This window comes from Rousettus aegyptiacus, unplaced genomic scaffold, assembly GCF_014176215.1.
Source record: "Rousettus aegyptiacus isolate mRouAeg1 unplaced genomic scaffold, mRouAeg1.p scaffold_m13_p_8, whole genome shotgun sequence".
Classification (NCBI taxonomy): domain Eukaryota; kingdom Metazoa; phylum Chordata; class Mammalia; order Chiroptera; family Pteropodidae; genus Rousettus; species Rousettus aegyptiacus.
In genome coordinates this window covers 89,771,746-89,789,682 of record NW_023416311.1, presented here as the reverse complement: position 1 = coordinate 89,789,682, position 17,937 = coordinate 89,771,746, and the positions used below count along the sequence as shown (strand labels likewise).

At 34.9% G+C, this 17,937-nt stretch overlaps 1 pseudogene; it reads left to right on the top strand.

Annotated features, from left to right (window-relative positions):
* The first annotated feature begins 16,721 nt into the window (after positions 1–16,721).
* On the top strand, positions 16,722–16,840 carry LOC118607396 (annotated as a pseudogene).
* The last annotated feature ends 1,097 nt before the right edge of the window (positions 16,841–17,937 follow it).

Sequence of the window (17,937 nt, the reverse complement as noted above, 5' to 3'; positions counted from 1 at the left end):
CCTGGTTCTGTCATTAACTACTCATATTACAGGATAAAGTGCTAAAGTTCTTTGGTTCTTCAATTCCTTTGTGTTAAACGGAAGAGAATGCTTGTACTGCAGGTTTATTTTGAAGATTAAATGATACAATAGTGGATGTAAAATAACAATTCCTGGCAAATAGCAGGTCCTGTGGTAGCTATCATTGTTAATTACAGGAAAAAGGAAACAGATTCTTCTCATTTTAAGATTTTCTCATAAAAAAGTTGTTCGACTTTTGGTGCCTGCTTCCATGATCTGGCGATGAATACTAACAGGTAACAAAACACTCGATAATATAGTAGATACGTACTGATGGGGAAAAAATGGAATGTTTTATGTGTTGTTCTTATTATATGATAGCTTCTAACCACCTCTGCTGCTACTACTATCATCATTTCTCAAAAGGATTATTGAAATAACCTTTAACTACTTTTGCTCTTATACCTCCCACAGTGTATTGTCAACATAGCGGCCAGTGATTCTCATGAAAAACGTCCAATAATATCATACTTTTGTTTAGAACAATTCAATAACTCTATCTCTCTCAGAGTCAAAGCCAGCATTTTTAGGAAGGGCCTCCAAGGCTTTATTGATCTGCCTTCCACCCCCATAACCTTTGTAACTGCTGCTACTACTGATCATCCTCTTACTCACTTCATATACCAGGCTCATTCACATCTCACACCTTCACACTTGCTATTCTTTGTATGGACTGTCTTTTTTCAGATTCACGACTAGTTAGTTCCCTAACTACTTTAGATATTTCTTAAACATCATCTTCACATGGAGAGTATTTTTGACCACTGTACTGGGTTGAATAGCATCTTCCAAAAATTGTGTCTACCTGGAACTTGTAAATGTGGTCTTATTTAGGAATAGGAGTTTTGCAGATATAATTAAGTTGAGGTCACACTGGATTAGGATGGGCCTTAAAATCAACAACTGCTGTCCTAATAAGAAAATGGAAACTTGGACACAGATATACGGGAAAGAAGGTAATTTGGAGATGGGACAGTTGGAATGATGCGAGCCAAGGTATACCAAGGACTGAAGTTATTAACATAAGCTAGGATTGAAACAGGAAACAGATTCTTCCCTAGTGCCTTCAGAAGGAGCAGGTCCCTGATACCTCCTTGGTTTCAAATTTCTAACCTCCAGAACTGTAGAGAATAAATTTCTCTTATTTTAAGCTACCTAGATTTCAGTAGTGTTACAGCGGCTCTATAAAGCTAACAAAACCACTCAATTTCAAACTGTTGCCCTACTACCTTATTCCCTTATCTCTGATTTACATTTTTTTCCATAGCACCTATCACTAACCGGTTTCTAAGGTTCCCTTAAACAATATGTTTAATTGGCTATAACTATCAGCAAATCATTGTAGTCTTCAAACATGATATAGCTTTTCCTTCTCTCCTGCTCTACCGAACTGGAAATGTTTATCTTTGTGTGTGTGACCTTCCTTCTTTAATAAGGGTATTATTTCTCCACTTCTTCTACAGTTCTCCTTGTCCAAAGTTTGAGAAAACAGTTGCACATCATTGGTTACTGCACCAATACAGACTCATTAAAATGAAATTGAAGTAGACTGAATCCAATCAATCCTCTAGATATATTTAACAGTTTCAGGACAATACACAGACAGAGGATCAAATTAAATGGTATCACCAGGCATGTCATTCTACAGGACAAATGGACTGCTTTCTCCAATGAGTCAATGGTGTTAACAAAATGTAACAGGGTAGGAAAAGACTGCTATAGATTTATGAAGCCTTAAAAGACAAAAAATATAAAAAAAGCAATTTTGTGAATCTTCTTTGGATTCTGGTTCTCACAAACAAAAAATATATTTTTGAGACAGAAATTAGGATTTTAGAAGATATTAAGAAATTACTGTTAATACTGTCAAGTGTGTACATGCATTGTCCTTATATTTTAGAGATGGAAAATGAAGTATTTATGGATGAAATGATGTGAAGTCTTGGATTGTCTTTAAAATAACCTACTTCATCTCTCAAATCGATGGGAAATAGACAAAACAAGATCGTTAAAACAAGTAACGGGTATATATGGGGGTTAAGTATACAATCCTCTTTATTTTTGTTTTCATTTGAAAATGTCCATAATAATAAAAAAAAAGGATCACTGCTACCATTAGGTGTTCCATGGAGTTCGTTCATTCATTCATTCATTCATTCATTCAGTATTTTCCATGTACTAGTTACTGTTTGGTTACCAGTTGGGGACTCTTGATAAACAAACCACACAGCTTCACTCTCTAGGGTTTCCATGATTCAGCTCAGAGGGCTTCCCACATGGAACTGTTTCATAGAAAAACCAATGTTCTTTCAGTATTTAGAAATTCAGGATTCAGACTCTGGATATCAAAGTACCCTTTGACTGAGAGAGTGGCTTTGTTTTCTTAATTCTTCTCCAGAGGGACCCAGACGTGTGTGTGCACGAGCTAGAGGAGCACCTTCTGGGATCAAGGACAGAATCATATTAACAATTCTCCTCTCAACATTAGGCCTTATCAGAAGACCCAGGTCTGGACCCTCCTGAGGCTCCTTTGCTCTCAAGTGCTTTTTCTCTGGTTTTCCTGATTTCAGTCTGGAGTCAGATAATTTGCAAAATGACCTCATCTTTCCTATCTGCTTCACACCACAGGGGTGAAGAGAACAGTACAAAGTCTGGCTTCTGAGCCCCAGAAAGGGGCCTGTATTGCTGTCATGTGTTTATCTGATGAGCTATTGCAAAGTTTTTTTTTTTTCTTTTTCTTTTCTTGGCTTCATAAAGTAAGTAAATTAATCTACAAAGCTTCAAGTAGATTTTCTTTCAGAGATGTCTTTGATAGTCAGGATATTGCTACAAAAGGCAGTTTTACATTGTGAAGGTATTGCTGATATTTTGGGGGTGAAGAGTTTCACTTCTCTTCCTTACTATTCAGTTGCTCAGGCGTTAGTGGCCCTTCTGCCAAAGGGCAGAAAAGAAGTGGGATGGAACTTGGAAATTAGTTTAACCTTGATGATGATGTTTATTATTCATTTTTTGCATATAACTTTATATTTTAGTAAACTTTAGGTATATTCTCATTTGATCTTCATATACATCTTGTAAGTTAGACCAGAATAATTGTCTCTATTTTAAAAATGATAAAATTGGGTCTTGGAGAAGTCACGAAATTCCTTCAAGTGCATGTAGGTTGTTAGTGAAGATGCCACGATTCAAACCAGTTCTTCTAACTCCTACTACCTTGCCTAATTACCTTTCAACTACTCTGAATGACCTCTTAATCATTTGATGAAGAAGAAGGAAGACGGCTATAGAAGAGTTTTTTAAATTATCCATATTGTCTCCATTAAGCACAGTTGCTATGAATTTAGCTGTTTTATTATTATTATTTTTTGCTAGATGCATACTCTTTTTAATCTCCAGGTATCTCTGAGCATGATAATGTCATAGGGTCTTTTATTTCTACTTTGCCTAAAATCTTTTAATTGGATCAGAAAATTATTTTGATACTATACATAATATATGGGACAATTCAGGGCATTCTCTGAACAATTCGTTGTCAAAACAAGTTGATTTCTTGCTACATAAAGGTAAGATCTTTCTGGTTATGCCTGCCATCAAGATAGGACAAGCCTTTGTTATTTAAATTAGTTTATGTCTCAGAGTAGCAGTAAATCAGCACAGTTTGTCCCTTGTGAGGAAGGATTGCCCAGGGGACATATAAGAGGAACATTAACGTTTCTTCATGGCCATCTGGTTCTTCTTAGTGGAGGAATGCTCACTGGTTATGGCAGTCCTGAGCAAAGCTCGTAGGAAGGGGTATGGCCTTCAATCCAAGCAAGGAAAACAATGTGAGGGAATAGAGATAGGGTTGCAAGGAAGTGCTATTCACACAAAAAAGTAAAACCTGACATGAATCAGGTGGAAAACTTACTCTTTGGATTAGGAAACATTTGGGGCTTCTTTTTGAAGAAGTCTGCACGATTCGCTATTACTGAATAGTCTCCAAGTTGAACTATTATGTAAATCTGAACAAAAAATTTAAAGACTTTTTTTTTTTTAAAGCAATAAAAGTATTGTTAAATAAAAAAGTAAGTAAAGATGCTTGTTATTTATCTGAATGGATCTTCTTAAAATATAATAGAAGGTATGTATTCAAAAGAACATAATGCTAATGAGGACACAAAATCATAGGATAACTTATTCATCGCAAGGAAAGTTTATGCTTGAGATTCTTCAGTAGAAGAGATACTTTTTTCAGTCTTACAGAGGGTAAACTGGACTGGGGTATAGTTAACCTGGTGGCTAAGACTGATATAGCCACTATTTTGTGTCTTGTGGCAAATGACTAATTTCTAAGTGTGGTATGCTTTATATCAAAAAAACCTGTCTTGCATGATAAAAGAGATAAAATCAATCATAACAGGAATGTTATACAAAAGACATCTATTGTTGGAAGAACTATTATTATATGTATCTGTCATGAAAAGGAGAATCAAACATATAAGTCTTTGCTTTTAATTGATTTATGTAAGTCATAAATAACTTTACATTGCAAATAATTTGACAAAGTCTCAGTTAGAGATCATCTTACTTTTTAGGGAGGTCTCAACGTACTTAATTAGCCAGGTTCATGTTTATTAAGACTTGTTCAAATGACAAATGAAAGACAGGGCAGAGAAAGATGTTGTTATTTGCATTGAGTATACAACATGCCTACAGAGTCTGAATAATACATGTTCCAAAGCAATCGGCACTGTGAAATTGAAAGTGGATTATGACCTGTTTAATAATAATGACATTAGATGATTCATATTTGTATCCTAGCAACTAAACAATTTGGATAGGTAAAGAAAATTTCTGAATATGCCTTTAATGATTATTATTGTTATAACAACATATATAGATAAAGCATTTTTAAAACATATTCACATATGTAATCTACTTTTAGTAATAACATAAATATTATGCAGACCTAACTACTGGGTTATATAGCAATGAAGTCAGATGTTCCAATTAAACCTCTTAGAAAGTAATTAGACAGAACAGATTTTTTTTTCCCCATTAAATCTGAAGGCAGATATGAAAAACTGGCTACATTTTTTTTTAACTCTTGTAATAGCTGTAGAATTCCTCATAAAAATTTTATTCTGACATGAGTCCCAATTTTACTTTCATACAGCCCACTCTCTGTGTCAATAGAAGTTGATTTTCCAATAACAAAAAAGTCTCTCTTAAAGTTGTTAGATTTAATTATAAACAGTATATAAAACTGACTTAATAGAATAAAAAACATTCTGCATGTTGGGGATACTTTTTGGAACATATTAACTACTAATCTGTGTCAGGAATTTTTAGTCTAAATACTAAGTTGTACTCTCTCTTCAGCTTAATGTTTTTTGGGGGAAGCAGGGTGAGTAGAGAAAGAATATCCCTTTAAGAGTTACTATAGCAATACAATTTGCTATTGAAACTGCAAACTTTAATGATGGCTTGGAAAGTGACACCCTGCAAAAGTATTTCAGTCATTCTGAATAAAACTTGAAACAACATTTCTACAACATTTAACTCTGGATAGAAGCAGGAGGCTTGGGCATCCAAACAATGATGCCTCTATTAGAAAGTGAGCCTAAAATGAAATGAAAATCATATTTACTTTCACTTCCCTCCCTCTACATTCTCAGAAGAAAAAAAAGAAAGAAAGAAGAAAGAAAGAAAGAAAGAAAGAAAGAAAGAAAGAAAGAAAGAAAGAAAGAAAGAAAGGAAGAAAGGGAAAATAAAGAAAGAAAGAAAAAGAGGGGAGGAAGAAAGGAAGAAAGGAAGAAAGGAAAAAAGAGATAAAAAGGAGGAAAGGAAAGGAAAGAAAAGCAAGCTGAATCAAACAAAAGCTATCTGCATATATTCTGAAAATGTTGCATGCGTATGTGTGTGTTTATGACTGTGTGGCTACGTGTATGCTGGATTTCAGCTACAGACTATTTTCTACATCTCCACAATTTCTATACCAGCTTAAAACCAAATAATACTTAATCACTTCCATAAAAATGCCAAAATAAGAAAAACATGCATGAAAAAGGCAGCAATAAGAAGGAAGCATGCTATATATGTTATAGCTGGCCACAAACGTCATTCACAAAACAAGCAAGTGGCCTAACCAGGAATTTTCCAAATGCTTTTTTTGGGAGAAGTTAACTCCCATACAGAGAGTTAGCTTCAAAATAGAAATGGAAAATGACAGGTTAGTGCAGACCCTTTTTACTGATTTCTCCCTAAAAGAAAGACCACATCTCGAATTAAAATGCAAATTCCCACAGGGTGCTTATGAGAATGCATTATAAATACAAATAATAATTTAGCACGATAACCATTTGCAAAGAAAGGAAAACTGGGTCCCAGCGGGGAGGAGACCTCTGCATAAGAGGCGGCCCCTGATCTTCCAACCTGGCCTGCCCACTCCCGGTTTTGGGGTTTTGGAAGCTTTTCCACTACTGACTCTGTTCGCTTCTCCTTTTGGTGTTTTTAGAGAACGACAGAGAGTTTATCCAACAGGAAATACTGGAATAGTTTTTGCAGGACCTCTTTTTCCCTACCACTGGCTTGGACAAGAATAAGGACTACCATGTGATGTTGCTGAACTTTGCTAAGAGAGCTTTGAGGCATTACACACATCAGTTTAACTTTAATTATACTTGGGAAAATTGAAATGGTCTGAGCCTGCAGAGCTCCTAGAACCCCAGACTATCAGAGTTCTGACCTCAGAGGCATCCAGTACATATCTCCCATCCAGCACTAAAATTCCTTCTACAATACTGCTCCTCCCTGCCCCCAGAAGTTGTTTTACTTACCCTAGAACACTGTCAGCCAAGGAAATTTCCCAAGGCATTCTACTGTGTCCTTACTCAGGTTAAATACCTGTTTGGTCTCATCAAAAGCAGATACAGTATAACATTCAGCCTCCTTTATCAAGCTATAGGTTTTGCTTACTTTTTTTTTTTAAGGCTCAGAGGCATTGCATAAAACTAATCCAGATGTCAGCTGATGTCTTAAGAACTTAGAATGGGAAGCTTGAGTTCCTGCCTGTCTCTATGGATTCTCCAGTGGAGAAGATTTATAGTTTTTCTGGTCATTGCTGGCTTGGAGCTCTTGTTTCTGCTACTATTTTTTTTTTTTTTTTTTGAGTTCACAGTTAACTTTGCTCTTCCTCATCTGCCTTCTCTGTTTTGCACCATGTCAAACTCAACAGCCTTCCTTGGTCAGTTCACTCTCCCCTGTGTGAAACCCACCTAAATGGAGACCTTTGTGCTTGTAGCCATCTTTTCTTTAATGATTGGGATTTAATAGAACATATATACATTCATTTTGACATACACATATTAATTGAATATAAACTATATATTTTAATACATATTAAAATATATACTTTGACATATACACATGTATATATTTAAATTACATATCCCTATTATTAAATCTTATTCTTTGTTCCTTTGCAGAGCCATACTCTTTTCACAGACTCAAATTCCTATTCTTTTCATATGCAAACCATTTAGGAATCCTTTTTGTTTGCTCTCTTTTGTCTTTGAAAACTTTTACATTCTTGTTGGTGACATGCTGATAAGTTTTTATCTTTCACCCCTCAAGCCTTTTCATGCCCTCGGGTTCTTACTCATCTCAAAGGTTTATCAAGGCATTTTAAATAAAACCTCTTCCCTCCTTAAGGAGGGTACCGATGCATATATTTGAAAGTATTGGGTATTTGAGACTCTTTCCACGTTTTGCCCCATTTAGAGTGTATTTGTTGAGAAGGTTACAAAGAAAAAGGTTTTAAAGCCTTAGTTGTCAGTTTGACTGTGCTATGTAAAAGATGAAAAAGTAAAAAGATATGTTTTCTGAGCTAAGAATGGAAAAGTTGGCTTTTATCTAGATTAAGTTTGTCTAGATAGAAAATTGTAGGTATAAATTCCTTGGGTATTGGTGAAAGAAATCTGGGTCAACAGCGTAAGAAAGTTGGGATTGGGAGGTGACAGTTGCCTCAGTTCAAGTTTTCCTGATATATTATTATTCCATTTTGGCTTATGACCTAAAAATTTAAAGCTATTAATAGTATAAAAATAGAAGAAAGCAGAGAGTCGATGTTAGCTAGGAACTTTGTATGCTTCTAATTTTTCAGGATGGCTCCAACTTCAAATGTTCTGTCTTTATGTCTCTCATAATGTTCACATCATGCTTATTAATTTATGGTTCAGAAAATGTGTTTATTCCATATATGAGCCTAAGGAATTATTTGAGCTAAAACATTGCAAATCTAAATTGCAAATCAAGTATTCAGCTAAAGAAGGCAGATTGAACTCACATGTTTGCGTTTACCCTTCCTCTCTCTCAAGCCCCCACTAAACTTCTATGAAATGGATAAAAGGCTATAGACCATAGGACACAGAGAACAGAAGAAGGCTTCAGCAGGCAAACTGAACAAATCATCAAATGATGGAAAGTGGATGTAAGTGTAGACACTGATTTATTAGGGCAGATGAATCCAGACCTCACATACATGTGAGTAACGCGATAACTATAGTAGAAGTAGCTCACATTGCAGAACTCTGGAAAGGCTTAGCTCACAGCAATAGCTGAAATGGTGGATGGGGCTGGACCAGGGAGTAGACGCTAAGGTTATATAAGTTGGTCCTCTTCCCAAAGAATGAAACACTAACAACGAGGTCCTTCCAACTCCACAAAGCCCTCCATGAACAGAACTCTGATGCCGACAACACTCCTCACAGGAGACCAAAGCTTCATTTATGAGAGTGGCTGGTGACTCAGACATCAGGCATGGTGGAGGGTGGGTGAAGGGGAGACGCAAATGGCTCAACATGAAGGAACTAATAAATGTCTGAAACTCTAGAACAGTTTGATTTTCTCATCCCTTATTCCTTCTTATGCACACAACACAATCAGGAAGCTGCCCTAGATGAGAGATTAGAAAGTTACTTCTCTAGAAAAGCTGAATCTCCCAGAAGAAAGACTCCTGGACTAGTGGTTGAGAAGCCCTAGTGGGTGACCAACTCCCTACAAAATTTCCTTGATTGTCTGCACTGAGCTTTAGCTGCACTAAACCATTCAGGTTTTAAACTTCTCTTAAATATAAATGAACAACTTTAGATCATTAGACAGTAAAGGGAAACCCTCACCAGAGAGAGAGGGACCAAAGTAAACAAGGTGAAAACAGGGAAAGAGAAGAAAATGGAGATTATATAGGGATCACACAGCTGCTAAAACTTTATTAAGATTTTGGAGAGATTTGAAAAGCTATTAAATCCATAAACAATAACAGATTGCTGTTAAAAAAAGCAACAAAGTTCTTAGAAACTAAATATATGATGTGTTATTCCCATAAAAATGAGTGGTAGGGTTGGAAGATAATTTCTAGGAATGCTCCCAGAAGTAGAGCCATAAGATGAGGAGATGGAAAATTTGAATAATATATGAATCATAAAAGATCAATCTAAGGAGCCAAATACCTGACTCGTGGAAATTTCAGAAAGAAATACTAAAGGAATAAAATGATAAAATACTAAAGAAAATTTATCAAAATGGATGGATAGACATTTCCAGAAGGAAAAGATAAAAACTGAGTCTCTATTACAATCATAGTGCATGCCTGGAAGCCATGCACTATGTATAACAATTTGGAGAAGGTCCAAATTATTTTTCACAATTCATTAGACTCTTACAAAATAAAGGTCGGACAAATTAAAATAAAGGGCTAAACTGATCTTATGATTTTACTCTTAAGCCCTTCACTAATTCACCGATTTCCTCAGAATCGATTTTTATCTCCTCTGCACAGTAGTTGAGGCCATTCAAATGCTGGTCCTAGATCACGTCACTTCTTCCTGTCCTACAGTCTTATAGAACCCTTTGCATTTGCCAGAACACAATGCTAAACTTTCTCTTGCTGCCTACTGGTATCTTCTTTACCTGAATATCTACCTCTTTTTTCCTCATCTGTCTTTCCCTTTGAAGGGTTAATTATTCTTATTCATCTTTGAGACTTTGGCTCAGATGCTGTCTTTCTGGGGAATACTTCATGATCCTTGCAAAACCGAGTTAGGTCACCGTTCACTGGGCTGCCTGGTATTGCAATAGCCACTATTATAATTCTCTAGCTTCTTTTTGCATCCACTCTCCAAATGGAAGCTCCTTGACCACTGACTGTCCTTTCTTTATTGTGTGTCCCCAGCACCTACCACATGACCTTCACATAGGAGGCATCGAATATACATATTTTTATAATGAAGAAATCAAGCGAAGAGATAGACAGGATTATAGACAATCAGTAAATCAAAATAGGAGAAAGTCATTGGTTCTATTAGTACCCACATAAAGACATTTAAAGGTATGCCCTTTTCTTGCCTTAAATTATGAGTTCATGAAATCAAAGCTAAATATTTTTTTTCATATTTTAATGTTTATAAAGTTGGAATATGTCACACATTTACTGGCATGCATCAGTTTTTAAATTGGCAGCATTTTCGTTCTTTTTAGTGGTAGATAAAGTAATGGTGCATCTTGCAATGGAAGGAGTCATAGAGTTAATGAATCACGGTACATATAAGTACATATACAATACATATACCAAGTTTGTGAAATAATAGATGAAATTGGAGTCCTGAATTAGACTTAGCGTGAGGAACAAGGACTGTAAAAACTTTGAGCTAGACAAGTTTCTTGGAGTAGAGAGGAAAGAGGGAACGAGGCCAAGGAAGAAGAACGGGAGCAGTATAGGAAAGTTGTGGGGTTTTTTTCAGATCGATAAGAAAGGCTGCAGGTTGATAAAGCTCCTTATCCCAGTACACATACTCGTTCTATGACAAAGCAAGTTGTAAAGGTTAGTTTGACTTATTGTTTGGTAGTGTTGAAATAACATGTTTTAATATGTTTCACAGGCCACCCTGCCAGAGGAGGGAAAATTGTTGAAAAGAAAAACAGGGATTCTTGTTTCAGGATGCGTCACCAGTCAGTTAAGAAAACTTGGAAAGTGAAAACCCTCCATGTTCTTATAGGCTACCACGCCAAAACCAAAACCCAAATTAGCCATTGTTGGGTAAAACCCCTGATTTAGCAAAACCCATTCCCAAACCAGCTCTGGCTGGGTACAATCAAGTGAGAGACACTATTTAGAAAGTAGTTTTTAGAAGAATAACAGGATATTCAGTCTAAGAAGGAAAAAAAAAAAAAAAAACTACCATTGAACCATTAGTGAAAATTGAAAATTAGTTGAGGGCAGGTTGCAATAATACCAGACTTGATTGTGCCAAAGAGTATTTGTTTTGGCCATTTGTGAGCAAATTAATAGCATATATCTCTAGATACACAGCACTTCCATCAGTGACCTTCTGTAGTGTACTATGTGAGACATATTGATTAACTTATCTCAAAATAGAATTTAATTAATTAATTTCTAATCTTGTGTATTTTTATGGGCTTTATTTAGTTCTAAATGTACGGCCATGGGTAATTTCAGAAAAGTCATTATTAAAGGTAAAATGAAGAGAAGTAACCAACAAACCATTTATTAAAAATGAATTCTAGAAAAGACTGGGTAATAATGCCTCTTTTTAACGCTGCGTAAACTGTTCTTCGGCAATAAACTGCTCACCTCCAGGAACCAAATTGACTGTTTCCTGGTAAGAAAATCCACTTTAAGTACCAGAGGACCACGACTGGGTGTCACATATCCAGAGAGGTATACCATTAATGTGCTCACAGGTTGTAGAAACATTAGACTTTATCACAAGGTCATCACAGATATTATAGTAAAGATAGAATCTTTATATTTTCAGTGAGACTTTTTTCCTGCTGTGAAATTATTTCCAGCCTTAATTATCATGGAAAGTTTTCTTTAAATTAGAGAGGTGATGACAACATGTCATTTTTTACAATTAATGAAAGTAAGAGGGTGAATTTGGACCCTTGCTTGAGAGTGGCAAAATTATTTTGGTGCTGAGCTTGATTTGTTTGATTAGAATTTCATGATTGTAATAGATTAGGTTTGATTTTCTGACAGTTGCTGAAAGTCCAAGTGACTGATGAGTACACTTTCCTGCAGCATCTTCTGAGAGAACTAGAGATTTTCACATTTCCAAAGAGTCATTATTGTTGTTTTTGCCCAGGTATAAAGAGTTTTGAGTGAATTGGTGCTTCAAGCGAACAGCATGTATCTACGAATTGAGTGTTTCTTAGACAAAGATGGTCATTGTAGCCTCAAACAAGCCTATTTATTTGGGCGAAGGAAGTATTTTGTGAAAGAATGACAGGCTGACATATATTTATTAATGTCTCTCATACTGTGTGACAAAATCTGGTAGAGTAACTGTGAATGAAACAATTTGTCACAATTTTATGGAACCCTTTTGCACATAGAATTCATGCCCCCATTATTTTCAGGACGTTCAGATCTTCCTTATATGCATGAAATAACTTTCTTTTTCTTTTTCTTATTTTTTTTCTTTTAACATTCTCCCCAGGAAAATATATACCTTTAGGAACATCTTGAAAATAGGACTTGAGTCTTCAAAGAAAAATTGTAGAACATATATTTATATTGGGTATATTCTTACAAAATGTTAAATGAATCGCACGATGAACATTTTCTGCTGACAAATGTATTTACTAGGATCAATGTCAATGAGACTGTGGCCACTTATTATTTTTTAAATAGCTGATTGTTGTTTCTTAATGCTTGCATTATCCAATGCCTTCATTTTGGCTTCTGCTAGTTTTAGTACTTTTCCCTTTTCTGGTTATTACTTCTGTATTTTGACTTTTTGATATTTATAACTAAGAAGTTGGATTATAAATGTCACTCAGATAAGACATGGAATAGAACTCAAAGATATCCCCATGTATTTTAGTGGTCATAGTATAAATATATTTGAATACTATAATAATATAAATTTTATAACATATTTACACATATACATGTGTGTTAATTTAAAATATAAAATATTAAATATACACATAATTTCGCAAAGCTCAGACAGCTTATCCAAGATAAAATAGTGAAATTTTTAGAGAGGCAGAATTTGGCTCAATATCTGCTTTCAAACCATGAGGATGATCCACTCAAAGAAAGGGCTGCTTCAGGGAGCAATATATATTTTATTCCTAGAGGTATTCAAGTAGAGACTGGGTCTATTGTTGAAGATGCTGTCAAGCATTGGAGATGTATAGAAAAAGGAATCTAAAGGCTCATTCACCTTTGAGATGCTATGGAATAAAAAATATGATTTGAGGGAAACTAAGTTTTAACTTCATGCTCTTTTTCAACCAAAAGTAAGTATTCTGAGTAGGGGAGAGAAACATGGTTAAAATCAATTAAAAGCCAAATATTGAAATTTGGACAATCAGTTTACACAGCATGGTTGTTGTCCATATGTTTTTCTTAGAAGGCACGAACAGCACTTAGTCAAGGCTGCATCACTTAACTAGTAGTCTCTTCGAACTTATTTTTAGGTTTTTCTCTAAGCCCAGATGGCCGTATCCTTCTGTTATAAGTTGAACTGTGTCTCCTCAAAAATATATGTTGACGTCCTAACCCCCAATAGCTCAGAATGTAAACTTATTAGGAAACAGGGCTGTTGCAGATGTAATTAGTTAAGATGAAATCACACTGGAGTAGTATGAGCCCCGTCTTCGATACAATTATTATTCTTTTAAAAAGGACACTTGGAGACATAGACACATGAGGAGAATGTCATATGAAGACAGAGGTAGACATGAGAGTGTTGCATCTACAAGCCAAGGAATATCGGGATGGCCAGCCTTCGCCTGAAGCCAGAAGAAAGGCATGGAAAAGATTCTCTGTCAAAGCCCTTAGAAGGAATCAACTCAGCCAACAACATGACTTCTGACTTCTGGCCTCCAGAACTGTGAGAGAATAAACTTCTGTTGTTTTAAGCCACTCAGTTTGTGGTATTTTGTTACTGTAGCCCTTGGAAACCGATACATTTTCTTTGCGGCCAATCACCCTTTAGAGCCATCTGTGTATTTATATTCTTCCAGAAATTTTCTATACATATACAACATGTATATCTTTTTTCTTTCCAGTGTATATTAGAAATATATCATAAAACTGCTCCACATTTGGCTTTATTATTTATCTTTTTAATTAACATAATTGAAGGTTTTCTATATCAACACAAGGAGAGCTACTTTCGAATGGCTGAATAGTAAACTATTGCATGAATTTAATAATATATTTAACCTGACCTGTACTGATGGTCATTCCAATTCATTAAATACAAACAGTGCTGCAGCGGACATTCTTGGATAAATGCCTTTGTGAACCCATTCCAATATGTGTACATGATAAATTCCTGGAAGTGGAAATATCAAGTCCAAGGATATATGTGTTTTAAAACACAGCAGTTTTGGGCCAAACGCCTTCCAAAAAAGTAGTTCTAGTTTACATTCTTCTCTGTATGAGAGTGCCTGGAGCTCAGCTCTCTCACTGACACTGCATGGGACCATAATTTTCATTTTTTTTTTTTCCAGGTCTTCAGCTACGAGTGAGGTTAAGTATTTTTCATATCTTTTGGTTGTTGGTATTTGATTTCCTTAAAAATTAGCCAATTTTTCTAATAGGTTGTTTTCATTTATGTGTAGGAGCTATTTTTCAAAAATTTATTTCTTTGCTCTAATGAACTGGCAGGAGGGGGATACTGTAGGTGGCAATTATTAAATATGACTATTTTTGTCCAACAATGGCTTTTGTATGTGGGAAGAACTATTTAGAATTTTACTTTTGCTTAACAATTTAGCATTCAATTTATTAGAGTTAAAAGTCAAAAACCTTTCTTCTTATTTAAACTTTTAAATTTAGTTTACAGATTTAGTATACTATTTGTAAATCTAGATAATTTTAGTGAGCATTTTTAGGGGGATTTGGAATGTATATAATTATATTTACACACTTAGTTAACTAAATTCCTCCATATATTTTTAAACTAATTTTGTAAATTTAATCCACTCGACTTCCTTAAGTATATTAACTGTCTATCTGAAAACCTTTCCCAAGTGCTTAATATTTTTTAAATTTAAAAATAATATGCATATAAACATAGTGAAGGTTAATCCTCTTTCATATTATAAAACTTTTTTTTATAAGCATTGTATACAAGTTTAAATCACGTCTACCACAAATATTTCTTATGCATTTTAAATTGGAATTACTCATCTTACTTCTCATTTAAATATGCCAAGTTCCCTTAAACATTATGAATATTTTACAATTATCAAACGTGGATATATCATTTAACCAAAAACATTAATAAGATTGTTTTCTTTGAAAGATTTCTATACAGAATTCTAAAGTTTTCTGGGGTTGAAGGATGCTTAGCTACTAAAGGAAGTATGCCATCTAACATCATTTTTGAAGTTGTCTTCTCAGCTTGCTTGAGGCTACATAACAACCAGAAATTTAGGTCAAGACAGTCACTGAATTGTGATGGAACATACTGAGTCCTATTTCAGAGTTATCACCAGGAATTCATAATTTGAAGGCTAGTATTTTAGTCTTCTTATCATGTGAGCAGAGGTCCATAATCTGTTGAAAGGATCCCTTATCTCCCATTGAATTGATTACCTGACTTTTTTTTATTTGTTATATTTTTTAATTGGTTTAGACTTTTTTTTTTTTTTTAGAGTTTAAAGACAAATTTTTTTTCCTATCTAACTGCACCAGTCGTAAAACTTGATGGGAACCTGCACTCTTTAAGTACTTCTAAACATAACTCTTAGATATTTCAAAAGACATTCTACTGACAAGAACAATGGCTGGCATTAGTTGCCCTTCATATGTATCTCAACTACCTTTGGCTCATCACCTGTGATCTGATTAAAAGGCCTTATATCTCTTGATAATATGATCACCAAATAAATGTCATTACATATCATATACACATATTCACATGTAATCACAAAGGCATTCATCCAAAAATGTCCACGGCAGCATTGTTTGTTTTAAAAGGGTTGGAATCCATCTAAAGACCCTTTAATAGAGGGCAGGTTATATCACCTATTAAAAGGCACTTAGGATTATCGTTCACATTTCATTAGATTGCAGATAACCTATGTTTTGGCTCTAATGCTTTAGTTTCTGGCAAGCTCAGCACTGAAACCCCCTGACTCCTGACTGTATGTTCACCTCAGCTTGTAGGTGAACAGTCTGCACTGCTGAGGCTGTAGTACAGAAGGTAGGGAATGAATTTGAATAGAAACAGTCGTCCTAATAATTCACTGTACCATTACCAGTATATTCATCTGATTTATTTTTCCAGAGTATGATACTTGTGATTAAGAAAAAAAAAATGCAGTATTTGGAAAGGAGTAGATTTAAACATCTTTTTTTCCCATAGTGAGTAATGCAAGTGGTGGTAGAACTCAAGGACCCAAGAACCTTGGAATCTAAGTAAAAATAGTCCATCCTTATTATACCATTCTCAGACTAAGGATGAAGATAAATGCCACATTTTTCTGAATTACGTGTTAGAATTCCACCTATGTTAACTTTCATTAACGCCAAAGAGAGATGTTTGAATGAAAATCTAGAACCTGTAGCAAAAAGATAAAAAGTAAGCAACAATTTTTTTTCCTTCTCTCTCTCATATTTTTTTAAAAATTAATTTGTAGTCTACACCCATGCCACCCTGAATAAGCCCTATCCTGTCTGATCTCGGAAGCTAAGCAGGGCCGGGCCAGGTTAGTACTTGGATGGGAGACCACCTAGGCAGACCAGGTGCTGTAGGTGGAAAAAATTTTTTAAAAAGGGGAATCGTAAGCTGACAAAGTCCTTGCAATCCGTGAGGTCAACCAAGGGTTGCCTCGCCTAAAAAAAATTAAAAAGTTAAATAAAAAAATAATACATAAATAAATAAACAAATAAATAAATATTAATTTGTGAACTTGGTATGGATGAGGTACAGTTTCGGGAGGTAACTAGTAAGAACAACATGAATTGGTAGCAAGGGCTAGGGCAGGCCTGCAAGGGAAGCGCATTTCCCAAGGTTTTAAAAGTACACAGAGTACAGCTGAGATTATTAGGTACAGGGAGTAAATAAAGCCTGAAAATTTATGCCAATTTTTGCATTAAAGTGAATATCTTTCATCTGAATAGAAGATCCACAGTTTAAAGAATATTCTCAAAAGTCCATGGAACTAGAAACAGGCATCAGTAATTATTTCCTCCTGGACACTATGACTAAAAGTCTCTGCTTGGTAAAGAGTGTGCCAGCAAGAGATGATCCTTAAAGATGTAGATTGTTGAGTCCTCCAATATTTACTCCATGACCCAGTCAATGCCTTAATCTTTTCCTATAGATATGATAACTCTTTAATAAAAAATTTAGAATTTCAACATTGTAATTACAAATTCTTGTTTTGGAAACTATAAACATACTGATCGAACATAATACCAGGCATGAAAATAGATGCATTGAAAATTAAACAGCTAAATAAAACAAATTTATTTTAAAAAAGTAAACAAACAAATAAAGAATAAAATTATTTAAAATGTTTTTTCATCATGCTACACTTAACCTTCCTTGTCACAACTAGGAATCTCTTATTTCTTCTCACCTGGTGTGTATCTGGCTGCACTGTAAGGGGTATAAACATTTCCTTGCTTTTATCTGAATCTTGTTTTGAGACTTCCTGATTACTACTCTTACTATTTCTCAGTTCTCAAAAAACATACATCTCTGCTTCAGAAATAGATATTCCTATGGTCTTTGGGAAGGCTTAGATTTATCTCTTCTTCACACTTAGAATCGCTGCCCTCCCCCTTTTTTTTCTTTTTTCTTTTCATGATCAGAAAAGTAAGAGGCAAGGAGTTCCATGCTTTGTATT